Source organism: Sus scrofa, chromosome 9, assembly GCF_054392235.1.
Source record: "Sus scrofa isolate SSC_HxYL_T2T_F1_AM1 chromosome 9, Sscrofa_HxYL_maternal_Yorkshire_Landrace_v2.0, whole genome shotgun sequence".
Taxonomy (NCBI): domain Eukaryota; kingdom Metazoa; phylum Chordata; class Mammalia; order Artiodactyla; family Suidae; genus Sus; species Sus scrofa.
Genome location: NC_139391.1, coordinates 81,210,794 through 81,225,518, shown reverse-complemented (window position 1 = coordinate 81,225,518; position 14,725 = coordinate 81,210,794). Strand labels below are relative to the sequence as shown.

At 39.5% G+C, this 14,725-nt stretch overlaps 1 long non-coding RNA gene across 5 annotated transcripts in view; it reads right to left on the bottom strand.

Annotated features, from left to right (window-relative positions):
* LOC102167654 (uncharacterized) overlaps positions 1-14,725 on the bottom strand; it is a 238,403-nt gene that overhangs the window by 40,564 nt on the left and 183,114 nt on the right. For 2 of the 5 annotated variants that reach the window (XR_014815857.1, XR_014815858.1), the window contains exon 3: positions 6,402-6,590. The exons of the other annotated variants lie outside the window; for them this stretch is intronic. This is a non-coding gene — a long non-coding RNA (uncharacterized LOC102167654). The remainder of the gene's footprint in view (positions 1-6,401; positions 6,591-14,725) is intronic. 5 annotated transcript variants of the gene reach the window in all.

Here is a 14,725-nt window from a genome sequence, read left to right as displayed (position 1 = left end):
TGAAAAACTTAACAAGGCTAAAAAAAGAAGAATATGGCTTTGGATAGGCTACATTCACAATATAGACAACATGCACTAAGATCTGAAAAGCAGAATCCCAGCACCTGAAATTTATTCCTGCCTGCATTTAGCATGGTGAGATATGACCTCCTTTTTGACAAGGATGTCAGTGGTCTCTTTTCTAACCTATGCAGCCTCTTTCTACCTCATTGATGGCGAACAGGATTGGATCAAGATTTTAAAGAGGAATAAAATTGCTGTTAAAAAATGTCCTCATTAAAAAAAGTAACATGACACATCTTAACTTTTGTCTCACAGATTTGCTTATACCATCTCCAAAAGCAATGTGTTTAAAAACAGTTATCTTGCTGCAGGAGTTTAATAAAAATTTTAAAGTTTTTTTTAATGGAAAATAGACCTTTACCCAGAATCCTGTATGGCAGTAATGTGACATGATGCTTTAGAGAAAGTTTCTTTCTTATCTAGGCTCTCTGAACCAAAGGGTTATTATAGAAGTCCTTTGATACCATGCCTCTCACAGAGTTGTGACCATTCAAACCCACCTGGGCAATGTATGGGTCATCCTTGTAGCCACCAGGTACACATCAGTTTGACTTTGAACTTCTGCTGCTCCTTTGGCTGGAACTGAATTTAGCCTACATGTCTAATATCTTTGAAATCTCAGTTTGGATGGAAACAGTTCTTACTTATTAGAGGAATAGGAACAAGCTCTATGTAGAAATATTCATAATATTCCTAGAATACACTTTTTCATGCTTGGACTTGGCTGCACATTAAAGACAGGTTTGATTTAGATTTGCCTCCTATATTTTTTCCCTCCATGCTTATCTTTATCCAACTTGTCTCCCTAAATATACTTTTCTTCTCCCACTCAAAAACAAATACATCCCAGTCAGGAGTGACATTTGCTGGTGTGAACATTCTGTTGGTTTGTCATTCCCTTTCTTGGGCTTCTACCTGCTGGGGCCTGTGCTGGGGCTCCTGACACTTTAGTTTCTCCATGTGTTGGATTGCCTTCACTCATCTTGAAAGATGACACTGTGAGGCATATAGCTCATAAATGTCATCATAAACTACTCTGCAAAAATATGCCCCAACATCTGTGATGTCAGATTCAAAAGAGCTCAATTGTGTGTGTCTGGTCAAAAGGAGAATCAGGTTGCCTTTTGACGCTGGACAGCAAGGTGAAGGACTGGCCATCTTCATGTTTCCTGTGAGCCTGGACTGTATTTTCTTCAGCTGTCCTTGCTAGCAGTGAAGTGATCTAGAATTCTTTCCCATTAATAGCAGCCAGCAGGTTTGCAGACCAATTCTTTTTCTTTTCCTTTAGTTACTTGGAAGGGCCTCTTTTCCCAGTTTTTAAGAGCAGGGATTTTGAGACAGTAACCCCACCCTTCCATAGCAGGTCACATAAATGCTGAGGCACCACCCTCCCCTGATGGGCAGTCGGCCCATTTATGCAAGAGAACAATAAGGAGATGGTTCCTTTGCTTCTGCTTCTTTGGCAATGGAGGAGAAGGAGGTGGCTGAAGCCAGACATGCTGGCTCCATGCACATGCCCAAGCCTTATTCAATGTCTCACCCTATTGAGCAACAAGAAGGTGACTGTCTCCATATTAACACCGCCAATGACAAAGTTAAAACTGGATTGGCTAGGTTTTTCATTGAAATCTTAGCTTAAAGGGTGTGTCCATGTGTCTGTAAAACATAAATGGAAAGAACCAAAAGGGAAGAGAAAGATGCAAAGTGAAGTAACTCCTTTCTTGGCAAGGAAAAAAGATTCCATTTTAGAATAAAGGCAATTACCATTACAGCTGAACAAAGAGCTAGTTTGCGACAATAACCAATCACTTAAATATAGAGGTCTTTGGGTTTGTGAAACTCAGTCACAAAAAACTGAACTATTCAGTTAACTGCTAATTTATCATTCAGGCCAAATGCGCTTTCTGCCATCCTTTTCAAATGCTTCTGTTGAGCTAGAACAGTTCCACACCTATGACTGCAGGTAATCTTTTGCCTCCTTGCTTTTGTGCCTGCTGTTCTCTGTGCTTGAAATGCCCTTCCAGTCTTTTTACAACTGGGAAATGCATACTCACTATCTAAATTCCTAATTTCTTAGGGCATCCACTTCCATCTTTTAAAATGAAGTGCTTTTATTAGTTTAGGAGAAGCTAAACATTTATAGGAGAAGAAATAACATTTTATCTGTGAGGTCTTGAGGTCACTATGAGGAGTAGAGAGAGGAAAGGTCCGTCAGGAAGGTCTCCCAGGTGGGAGAGGAGATCCCAACAAGCCCCTGGAAGAGAGGCTGGTAGCTGGTGTGTGTTTCAACCAAATGTGTGACTGGGAATGTGGCTGTAGCCAGAGGCAGATCCCAGCACACCTGACCAGTTAATTAGCTTGCCTTTTCATTCAGACATTTTAGGATTCTTTGTGCTAAACCCAGACCAGAAAGAATCCTATTTGTTAGTATATGAAAAAATGATAAAATAATAATAAAAATCTCTATCATTAAGACTAAGTTCCTAAGTTAAAACCAGCAACAACTATGATTATCTTAAATGTTCTTGTGGATTCTACAGGCTGGGGATGTATGGGGGAGCAGTATGTTTTTCCTCATAAAGGTAAAGGGGTTGGTAGTAAGTGTATCTCATTGAAATGGGCATTCATGCATGCCTACTGGTGGCTGGGTCTCTACTGGGCATAAAGAACAGATTTGTGGTTGCCAAGGGGGAGAGGGCTGGGAGAGGGATGGAGTGAGGGGTTGGGGTTAGCAGAAGTAAGCTATTATATACAGAATGGATAAACAACTAGTATAGCATATATTCAATATTCCATGATAAACCATAATAGGAAAGAATATTTTAAAAAGAATATATATATATCATTTCGTTATTCAGCAGAAATTAATACAACACTTTAAATCAGCTATACTTCAATTTAAAAAAGAGTGAGTGGAAGAAAATTTAGAGATAAATCTATTGTTTGGGGAGATAATCAAGTCAGGCAAAAGAGTTAAGAGGCCATTCTCAAGGGATAATAATTGCACACTTTTTAAAAAGAGCAGATGTGCATGCCTTTCAAAGGACCTGCCTTTTGAACTTGAGGCAGAGCTTCTGACCTTCATAAGCCTTCATTTATGAAGTGCTTTACAAAGCAATTCACTCAGCTGGCTTTTGTCTTAGTTACTATGTCTTGCTTCTTGTAAATGCTTGTGGCTTTGGACTCAATTTCCCACTCATGAATTTGCTCTGGGACTCTGATATTCTATGCTGTTTGGAGTTGAAGTGTCCTAATGATATGGCCTGTACAGAAGAAAAAGGACTTAGTTGGGGTAAAAGATATTGACTTTGAGATTTCTTGTAAAATATGTATAGCAGGAATTTGTGGCTTTACATGAGAGTATGAAGTAAGTCAGTTTCGGAGAAAGAGAATGGTGATTGCTAATGTTTTATGTCTGGTAGAGATCATAGCTAATAGAGAGGGGAAGGTGGCTAACGGTGGAATCTTGAAGTGTGTTCACACAATGAGATACAAAGAAGAAAGGAATCCTTGGAGATTAAGCTAATCTTGTGAGAAAGGAAAGAAGAGAACATGGTGAGGGCTTTGTAGGAGAATCCAAAGGAAAAGACAGCGTCAAAAAGTAAAGGGTCAAATGACAAGGACTTCAGGTAGCTGGAGCAGGAAGAGGACCATTGCATCAAATGATGGGAAGAGTGCTGATCAGCTCAGAAAAGCAGTTTCAGGAGAGGGCCAACCTAACTTATCTTGGTGCCCTGGAGGAATTGGCTCATATACAGGGACAGGGAGGACAAGAACTTGGAATGCTATCCCAGTATGAATCTGAAGCCAGCATGGGTGGCCAGGAGGAATAGGATATCATGTGGGTTGAGGAAGATGAAGGCAATACATAGCTCAAGTGTTTCTTGAGCTAGAAAGCCCCCAATTCTATAAAGTTAGTATTCTTTATCCACTAAGCAAAATAAAGAGCACAAAAGTTGGAAGCCAAAAGACACTGCAATGGACTTGTAATAGAAAGTTAACCACGTGTACTTATGGTTATAATTTAATCTGTTTATTTTAACCCAACAAATCGACACATTTCCAAGAAGAGGCAAAAGCAATTATATGAATTTGCATAAACTAAAGATCTAGGGCCAGAAAAATCAGGCTCAAAGATTTCAGTTAGAAAGGACAGGGAATATGAATGTTAATGATGAGTAAAAACTATGTTCTCTCAGCCTGAGATACATTCCTTGGCCTTTTCTGTACTAATGGTATCACAGAGATCTTGTAATGGCCATGGAAACTGCAGCAGGCACACATCTTACATTCTATTAGAAGTCTCTATCACATACATGGTTGGTGACAACAGCTATGTTCATGTTATGACTTGAGTAATTGTGGGCAGGGATTTGATAGCTATAGAAAAAAACATCAGCTCTAGGTCGCAGACATGGCTCAGATCCTGCATCGCTGTGGCTGTGGTGTAGACCAGCAGCTGTAGCTCAGATTCGACTCCTAGCCTGGGAACTTACATGTGCTATAGGTATGGCCCTAAAAAGCAAAAACAAAAACAAAAACAAAAAACCCCCACAAAAACCAAACACCAAAAAAAAAAAAACCCCAAAAACAAACAAACAAAAAACCAATATGGTTTTTTTTTTTTTTCCCTGTTTTTTTAGGGCCACACCCACAGCACATGGAGGTTCCCAGGCTAGGTGGTCGAATCTACAGCTGTCGGCCTATGCCACAGCCACAGCAATAGAGGGATCTAAGCTGCCTCTGAGACCTACACCACACCTCATGACAATGCTGGATCCTTAACCCATTGAGCGAGGCCAGGGATTGAACCCAGGTCCTCATGGATGCTAGTTGGGTTCGTTAACCACTGAGCCACGACAGGAACTCCCTCCACCCTACATCTTAATGTATTATTTTGTGCACCCCATGAGGCAAACACACCCCCTTTGGAGACCTTTTAGAGACAGGTCACCTCACACTAAAGACTTAGTAATGTGGGAAATAACTTTTCCAAGTCAGCAATTATTCTATTTGATAAGTCTTCTTAAAGCCTGAATACATTAAATTAGAAAATAAAAGGAAATTAATAAAACATGGTAATCTCTTGTTTTTCGAAAAGACAAACTCTTCTAGACAGTATATCTGAAAGTCACATTTGAAGGGTTAATCTTGATTTTTACCAAGCAAAGTTAGTAGAAGAATCTACATTCAAATAAGGAAAAGCCATATTAATAACCAAAAAGCTCCCCAAATCCCACCTACTAACACTTGATTGAAAAGTATCAAGTAAAAAGGTCTAGTATTATCACATTTGTGGTGTAATAATTAGTATTAATTACCAGAGGGGTAATTTCCTTTGGCAGGTCTACCTTTCTACTAGACATTTCATTTTCCTTTCCACCTTTGTCAACACTGACCTTGTGCTGGTGCTGTCAGACAAACCTCTGATGTGAATGTTTCATTTCAGATTACAGATTATGTAGAACAGATTTACATTCTATTATATTATAGATGCAGAGTCACTTATGGAGTCTAAACTGGCTAGACTGTTAATGAACTTCAAATCCTGTTCCCAATTCTCCTGTCAGAACCAGAGGAGGCAAGAATGATTTTCTGAGTAATCAAATAACCAACTGTAAATGGTAGAAAAGAAGGCTAGGTTTACAGGTCATTTCTTTAAACAAATCTAAATAACTTAACTCAGATAAGAAGATCCGATTCATATCTATCATGACAAACATAAGACACATGCATATCTATACCATCTCCAAAATGGCTTTAAGAGGCCACTGAAACTGTTTGCCCGCTACTCTAAAAATAGTAGTTTATTTTTATTTATTTATTTATTTATTTTAGGGCTACCCTGAGGCATATGGAGGTTCCCAGCCTAGGGGTCCAATTGCAGCTACAGCTATAGCCACAGCAATGCCAGATCCAAGCCATGTCTGCAACCTACACCACAGCTCACGGCTACACCAGATCCTTTACCCACTGAGTGAGGCCAGGGATCGAACCTGTGTCGTCGTGGATACTAGTCAGATTTCTTTCCGCTGAGCCATGACAGGAACTCCTAAAAACAGTAGTTTAAGATAAGCTCTGTTAAAATATAAATTGCTCTTTTTTAGCAAACATTCATTATAGAAATAAATATATGCATTCATTCAAGCAACTGATTCTCTATATTAGGATTCATCCTCAAAGCATATAACTCACTTGCTGCAAAGCAGTATTGACAAGAAAGGCTGAGTCTGTTCAGGGAACCAGCATCCCAGACCAAGCTGCAAGGTCAGCTCAGGACCACATGGATTCCCAATGGCCAACACTGACACATTCTGACGTACCCTGACCATCCTTACCCACTGTGTTCATCTTTCTCATTCCCAACTGAGAAGGAAGATGAAGAGGGCTGGAGTAATACAAGTGCTTTCCACCAGAATCAGGACTGATTCAGGAACTAAAGAATGGTAGCACACAGCACTTAACATTTTCCGAAAAGAACATCTTCCATGTTCTATGGCATGAACTTGAAGGTCTCAACTGAAGACCTGAAAAGACATGGGCAGAATAAAAGCTCTTTGGGGGAATGTGCTATATACCAACTTTGGGCACTTGGCATCAATTTATATCTTACTCTCTGTCTCCTTCCTCTATACTGAAGGGCTGAAGGATAAAATTTACATTTCTCAGATTCCTTGGCAGCTAGGATTCTGGATGTATTATGATATGTACTTGGAAGACATCTGGAAAGTAGATGGAAGTTTAAAGCTGTCTTTTTTGCAGAAGTGGCAGCTGACATCCAAGCTCTGGACTCTATATTTCTCTGTCTAGTCAGCAGTTTCATGAGTGGGACGTAGCTGTGTTCGTGGCAACTGATGTATCAGCAATAGAAGTAATTAATTTCCTAAGATCTGGTTCACAGCTGACCTTGAAACCAAAAGACCTGTGGCAATCCCCTGACTTATGCTTTTCTAGCCCTTCCAATTATTGTATGATCATCTGGTTTCCTGTACTAAATCCCTTTCTGCTGGAAGTACCTAGAGTGGTTTCTGTTTCCTGCATTAAATCCCAACAGAGACAGAGAGACTTTTGACTCCATGCGTAGATACCCCTGAAGCCCACTTCTTTGGGTTGGAGTGACTCTCTCTTTGGGCACCATTAGTTTTCAGAGCAAAATGTCAGCTTCACCATATCAGATCTTTGTTGGGATGTTAAAACCTTGAATGCATGTTCTCCAGTACCTATTAAAAACAAATTTAGGGTTAAGGATCCCCTGTTGCTGTGACCTGTGGTATGGGTAGCAGACAGGGCTTGGATTCCGAGTTGCTGTGGCTATGGTGTAAGCCGGCAGCTGTAGCTCCGATTCAACCCCTAGCCTGGGAACCTCCATGTGCCACGGGTGCAGCCTTAGACAAAATACAAAATAAATAAATAAATAAATAAATAAATAAATGCAAATTTACAAAACATATCTGAGAAAGATGTGTTAACTCTTCTTTCCTCTAATGCTTTAAGCCCTATTTCTATAATATAATTTCAATTGAAGTTATTGAAAGTTAAGTAAGAGTGTTTCAAATAATCTTTTTTTTTTTTTTTTTTTTTTTTTGGTCTTTTTAGGGCCATACCCATGGCATATGGAAGATCCCAGGCTAGGGGTGGAATCAGAGCTACAGCTGCCAGCCTACACCACAGCCATACCACAGCCACAGCAACACAAATCCGAGTTGCGTCTTTGACCTACACCACAGCTCACGGCAACACCGGATCCTTAACCCACTGAGTGAGGCCAGGGTTTGAACCTGCATCCTCATAGATCCTAGGTGAGTTCATTACTGTTGAACCACAATGTGAACTCCCTTTCAAATAATCTTAATTTAAGAATATGAGTGACCAACTTCTACCAGCATTTATTGCCAGAAAAGCATTTATTGCTAGAAAAGCATTTGTTTCTTTTGGTAATTTTGATAGTAGGAATTACATAACCCTAATTTTCTTTCCCTTATTTTGCTCTGACTCTCAAAAGCTCAAAGTCAAACTAGGAATTAACTACAGCACTTATCTTCACAAAATTATTTTTATCCTCTGTCCTCTTGGTTTCTGATCATTTACCTCCATTTTAACTATTGTACACATTTGGAAATGTACACTTGCGTTTTACTCAGAAATAAAGAATAAGGGTTATCTGTACTACTATGTAAATAAAAATAGAACCATTTTACCTCTACTGCTATTATTTATCTCTACTGCTATTATTTATCTCAGTACTAGTAACTGCTATTAGCCTTAGCATTGTTTTCTATGTAAAATCTAACATCATTTCACATTTCTTAGATGTTGATGCAAAACCCTTTTGGATTGTGTGTCTTATACATGAAATAAAGAGCACCAAGGAACTCTTTTGAAAAACAATCATTTTCTTCATGCTTCACAGTGCTTTAGTCCTAAAGCTGATTCACAAAAACATTTATTTAGTCCTAAAGCTGATTCACAAAAACATGTGAGTCAAAGCGAAGCAAACAAGAGTATTGTAAACAGCAAAGAGCTAACATGAAAAGTGCGAGTAAAAATGAAACACAAAAATCTCTCTCAGCTTTTTTCTTTCTAATATTCTCCACACACAATTTCCTGTTAGTCTCTCTGACTTTTCTGAGAGATATTATTTTCCTTTCCAGCACCAATTTCAGCAGTGATGGCCTAAAAGGTTCTGGTGCCCCAAGTGAGACTAGATTATAGGACTCCATATGGGGTCAAAGATAGGAGGGTTCTTAAGGATTTTTACCAACAAAATAAAAGCGATGGGGTTTCACTTCACTTCAAAGTAAAGATACCAATACAAGCAAATTCTCCTCTTGTCATATTGATAAAGAAGCAAAAGACTCTTCCTGTCACGCTGGTGGGAGCAATGATGACTTGAGTGGGGAAGTGAACTATGAGCTAGGTTGTTTTGTGAAATTCTCCACTCTGATTTATAAACACCAAATGGAGAATGTACACACACACACACACACACACACACGCACACGCACACACACACACATATTTGAGATCAAAAAAGGGATTTTCATTGTTTTTAAATAATACATGAACTTTAGTAGGTGTCCAGGAAAGGGAGCATAAGCACAAGAAGTTTTTGGGAAGAGTCCACCATCAATGATGAGTTTACTTCCTGCTGTGACATAGGGGATTAAACAACCACAAAGGGGAGGTCAAGGGCAATGAGAAACACACTATCTATGCTAATTTTTTTCTTCTTGAAGAAGTCGTGTTTTCTGGAAGTTCTGGTATCTTAGTTCTGAGGACCAGCAAGAAAAGGGGCTCATCGACTTATATCTTTTATCTTAGTACTTGTCTCCATACAGGTACACTGCTTCTAACAATTGTTGGTAATCTCATTCTTTGAACAACAGTGGAGGAAGAAATTAGTGCTTTTCAGGATGTTGGAGAAGTGCCACAAAATATTTCTATTAATTTTCACGCCAGTATCCTGAAAGCCAATTATGAGTTCCAATGACTAAGAATTGTTTCCCTTCCTTTAATAGTATTCTTAATTCCACAATAGGTAGAATCAACACTAATTCAGAGAAGTCTTGCTTGCTCTAGAAAGCACTGCTTTACTTCTTCAGGACCAGGAGAATATGGTGCTTAGGGCTGTGACCAGAGGATCTGTCTGGCTGTATTTTTAGCCAGTACAGTACAGACTTTGCAATCAGGCAAGCTTGGTTGACATTCTGGCCACTTCACATCTCTAAACCTCAGTTTTTTCATATAAAAGGGACAGCAATTGACTCTGATATGGCTTCGAGGATTAAATAAAGTGATGCAGGTAAAGTGTTTAAAGCCCAGCACCCACTAAGACGTCATTAAATATGAGATTCTAAGGCAGCTTCAGGGACTCAGTCCTGCTGCCTCCAATCTCCTCATGGTGTCTGAGGTCCTTGCTGTACCTGCCTTGCTCTTTGCACTGCTCACTGACTAGTTCTTCCCACATGTCTTATTTAAAATTAAAGAGGGAGAGAGTTCCCGTCACGGCGCAGTGGTTAACGAATCCGACTAGGAACCATAAAGTTGTGGGTTCGATCCCTGCCCTTGTTCAGTGGGTTAAAAGATCCGGCGTTGCCGTGAGCTGTGGTGTAGGTTGCAGACGCGGCTCAGATCTCGCGTTGCTGTGGCTCTGGCGTAGGCTGGCAGCTACAGCTCCGATTAGACCCCTAGCCTGGGAACCTCCATATGCCGCGGGAGCGGCCCAAGAAATGGCACAAAGACAAAATAAATAAACAAAATTAAAGAGGGAGGTCATGAGATTAATCGATAAAGCTAATTACCATATTTTACTGAGAAAAGTCCTTTCATATCCTCTGTCAGCCAAGGATACTTATATTACAAGATACTTTATTCTGGGACCATTTAAAATGCCGTTATTAATTCTTCCATAGACTCTTCTATTAATAAGTCTTGCTTACTCAGGACTGAGATTAGGATTATAATTTGGATAGAATTTGTATTATTTTAAAGACTTATTTCTACCAGCTTGTGTCTAATTTCAGTGACAATTAGAGTGCTGTTTGTTGAGGACCAAACTAGAGGCACCAACTCTTTAGTAAACTGCAACACAGACTCTCCTTAGAACGATCCCTAGCCTAAGCTTTGAAGAGAAACCATGCCAGACTTTTCTTCCTCATCGTGTTGCGTTTCTAATTAGCTGCAGAATTCTTTTCACTCCAAATGGCCCCAAGCACCCAACAGCAACAGCAATGCAAACTAGCTTTTAATTTTTTGGAAGTCATATTAGTGAAGTTCTTGTTATGTCATGTGAAATGCTACCCAGCTGTTTGCCAGAGAAGTTTAAAAGCAGCCTTTAACTTTTTGGGTGGTTAATACCTGAGGCAAAATCAAAGAAAGAAACACGAAAGTTCTTGTACTACTCAAGGTTAATTATCTGTGTGGTAAGGCTTAAATATTCAGTTTAATGTTTCTGATTTGTTCATCTCTCCATCTAGATGGGTGTAGTTCAAAAAACTGAAGGCATGTTACTGTCAGTGGAGTTTTGGGTACTAATTTTTTCTATGAGTGCTATGGATCAGTGCACTTTTATTTTAAAGTGTGTGTGTGTGTGTGTGTGTGTGTGTGTGTGTGTGTGCGCGCGCGCGCGCAGTAGAACAGCCAAGAAATAAACTAGGAGTCAGTGAAATTTCACATATATGATAAAATCCAAAGCATCTTCATATTAGGTTTAGGATAATTTCCATTTCTCTCAAAGCAAAAAACCTAAATCTCAATTTTCTTAATGTATTTAAGAGAATTTTAGGAACAAATGACAGTCACTTTAATTGCCAGTAATTGTTCTTATTTTTTACGTGATACATGCATCATTTTTTTGTGGCATTATTAAAGCTTAAATAGCTATATTTTAGCTTCACTTTATAGCTAGGAGTTAACACACAGCTGCATAACAATGCAATCATTTTAAGAGAATTTATCGGGTTGCAGGAAAATTGTGAAACATATTTTCATAAAACAGATACAGATTATAGTCTCCTGTAGAAATTATAGATAAATATTATGAGTCACCTAAAAAGGAAGGTTCTGAGTCACCTAAAAAGAAAGTGTTAATGAAATCAGCACAGAAATGTTTAGTTGTTTTTTTCTTCTTGGTATAAAGAACTAAACAGAGATGGAGGCTATGTGGGTACAGACTGTCTCTACATCCTTCTTCCCATAGATAACAATTTGTGGACAATATGAAATTCAATGAAAACTAAAATGAGTGATAGTGATTATTTATTTCATCTACTTTTGCTGAAACTCAGTCAGCTTAGAGTAAAATGGCTCAAACACTGACTTGGTAAAGAAACAGTGGTCACAGAACTGATGCAATTAAGATTATACCAATGATTGATAGACTTTAACAATTCTGCTGTGAATGGGTCTGTTTTATAGCAGGGCATACCACGCTATTTGAGTTGAATTTTATTTTATTTTACTTTTGTCTTTTTAGGGCTGCACCCACGGCATATGGAGGGTCCCAGGCTAGGGATCAAATTGTAGATGTAGCCACTGGCCTACACCACAGCCATAGCAATGCCAGATCCTTAAACTACTGAGCGAGGCTGGGGATGGAACCTGAGTCCTCATGGATAATAGTTGGGTTCGTTACTGCTGAACCATAACAGGAACTCCTGAGTTGGATTTTAAACATACAGCATGAAATATTCAGAATCTTTCTTATCTGAATATGGGTCATAAGATGAATCTGATTTGAATGAGAGAATGCCATAGCTTAGAATGCCTACTTTGGAGCTGTTCTTTCATTTTTTTTTTTTCATGTTTACTGCATGTGAACACGATAACTTTCCATCTAAGCAGGTGGAAGTCTAATATAATTTAGGTAAAATTCCACCGCCACTTCTGTGGACACTGGTATCATGAAAACATCAATGCTCAGATGAAATGACCATGGTAAAAAGCAGTGCCAAATAGGTTGAGTTGGAAGGGACTGGAAAGCATAATTGAATTTTTTCTTGTGGCCTCAAGAAATCTCAGTCACTTGAAGTCTTTAGTGTTAACTTTTTCATTTTCTCTTTAAGAAATCAAACTGGAGAAGAACCAATTTAAAGATGCTCTTGTTAGTGCTGATTTCTTTGGCGAAATATATACAGTTTTCTGATCTAAAAGAGGCTTCCCAGCATGGAATTGGGTAGAAAGGTAAGGGACGGCAGGGAAATTATTAGGTATGTCCTTCTGATCCTTCCTAAGTGTTATGAAATAGTTGTTTGGATAGAAATAGTGACAGGCGAGCCTAGCAGAAAAACCCCAAATAATATACACAAACACACCGTACCCAGAATCTATTATTTTTCTGGTGTGTGTGAAAAATATATGCAACAAGAAGTCACAGAGCTTGCTTGAATTAAAAAATAAAAATAAAATAAAAGATACAAACCCTACATCCTAAAGAATAAGCTAAAAATAAAATACACGCGAAGCCTACTGGCATCAGTATAGATTTTCCTTATCTTTTTTACATCCACCTCAATTTACAGAAGCATGAGGAGTATCTAGTCTGAGAATCTTGCAACCAAGTCTAAATGATGATCCATCACATGAAAGGAAAGTCCCTCTAGTCTGGCCTCGCACATATTTCAACACTCTGAGCATGGAAGGCATGAAAGAGGGCCAACTGCTTGTGAGCCGTTCCCATCTAATAATATTTTTTGAACACGTATGAAGCTCTATTAGGATTTTTGCAAAGGCAAGCTTTTTACACATTTTTTTTTTTTTGTAAAGCAGGAGATGTAGAGAATTTATATTCTAGCAAGTGCACATTGAGTAGGAATGTAATAGCTCAACTCCCTTGCTCCTTCCTCTTGCTTTTGCTTCCTCCAGCATCTCCCCCATCAGCACATGGCTGTTCCCAAACTGTTTCAGTTCCCAAACCAATCCTCACTGACACAGGGATGCAATCAATAGTGGAACGAGGCTTTTCAAAAGTCAACTGTACGTCTAGACTTAGGGTCGGGGGTGGGGTGGGGTGGGCATGGGGTCCCGACTGAGCTTTAGTTGTTATCAACCAAGCTCCCTGGAATCCCCTGTCCCCAAACACACACATTCTTCTATGTTGACTTCTTAGCAGCTGGGTCTATCTGGAAGGAGGCTCTTTGACCACAGTCGTGGGGGACACACACACTGTGGTCAAGGAGCCTCCTCTAGGCCTGAGGCCTTATCTGTCTGTTTTTTTTTTTTTTTTTTTTTTTTTTTTTTTTTGCTATTTCTTGGGCCGCTCCCACCGCATATGGAGGTTCCCAGGCTAGGGGTCTAATTGGAGCTGTAGCCACCGGCCTACAGCAACGCGGGATCCGAGCAGCGGGTCTGCAATCTACACCACAGCTCATGGCAACGCCGGATCGTTAACCCACTGAGCAAGGGCAGGAACCGAACCTGCAACCTCATGGTTCCTAGTCGGATTCACTAACCACTGCGCCACGACGGGAACTCCGTGAGGCCTTATCTGAACACCACCTCAGTTTGCAGGGATACTGCTCAAGAACACATTTCCTGTGAAAACTGCCTGCCCTCCAGACTCCTGACCATAGCGACTGGGGAGCCTCTCCTTCCTCTAAATGACCAGGGTGCTTGGTCTTTTCCTTTCCTTTCTGGTGGAATCTATCACACTGTACCTTATATTATAAATATTCAAAGTTTAGAATGTCAGTTTCTTAATGACAAGACTTTTTCATCTTTGATTCCTACATAGTGCAACTAAGGAAGGAACTAAAATTCCCCAAGTCTTCTCTGAGCCTAATCTGTGTCCTGCATGAGGAGAGGTACAAAAAAAATTTGCTAAATAAATGATTTTTACATGTGAGTGTTCCTTCAGACTCTGGTTTTCAAGCCTCATTGGTGGCTATGAGAAGGTAGTTGGTCCTGCATGCAGGGTTTTAAGGAAATAATTAGGTTTTTGAATGCACATTGTAAAAATGAAATTTTGTATTTTCAAACTCTCCAACCAGGGACCATCTTGAAGGAATCAAGAGTGAGTAGATGACTGACAGCAGGAAAATGAACATTCATCCTGATGCTTTATTGTAACTTCTGCAAGAAAAAATGAAGACACTATAAAATTCATTGTGGCATTTAGGCACTCATTCATTCACTCATCCACTCACAGGTTACTCATGAAAAATAA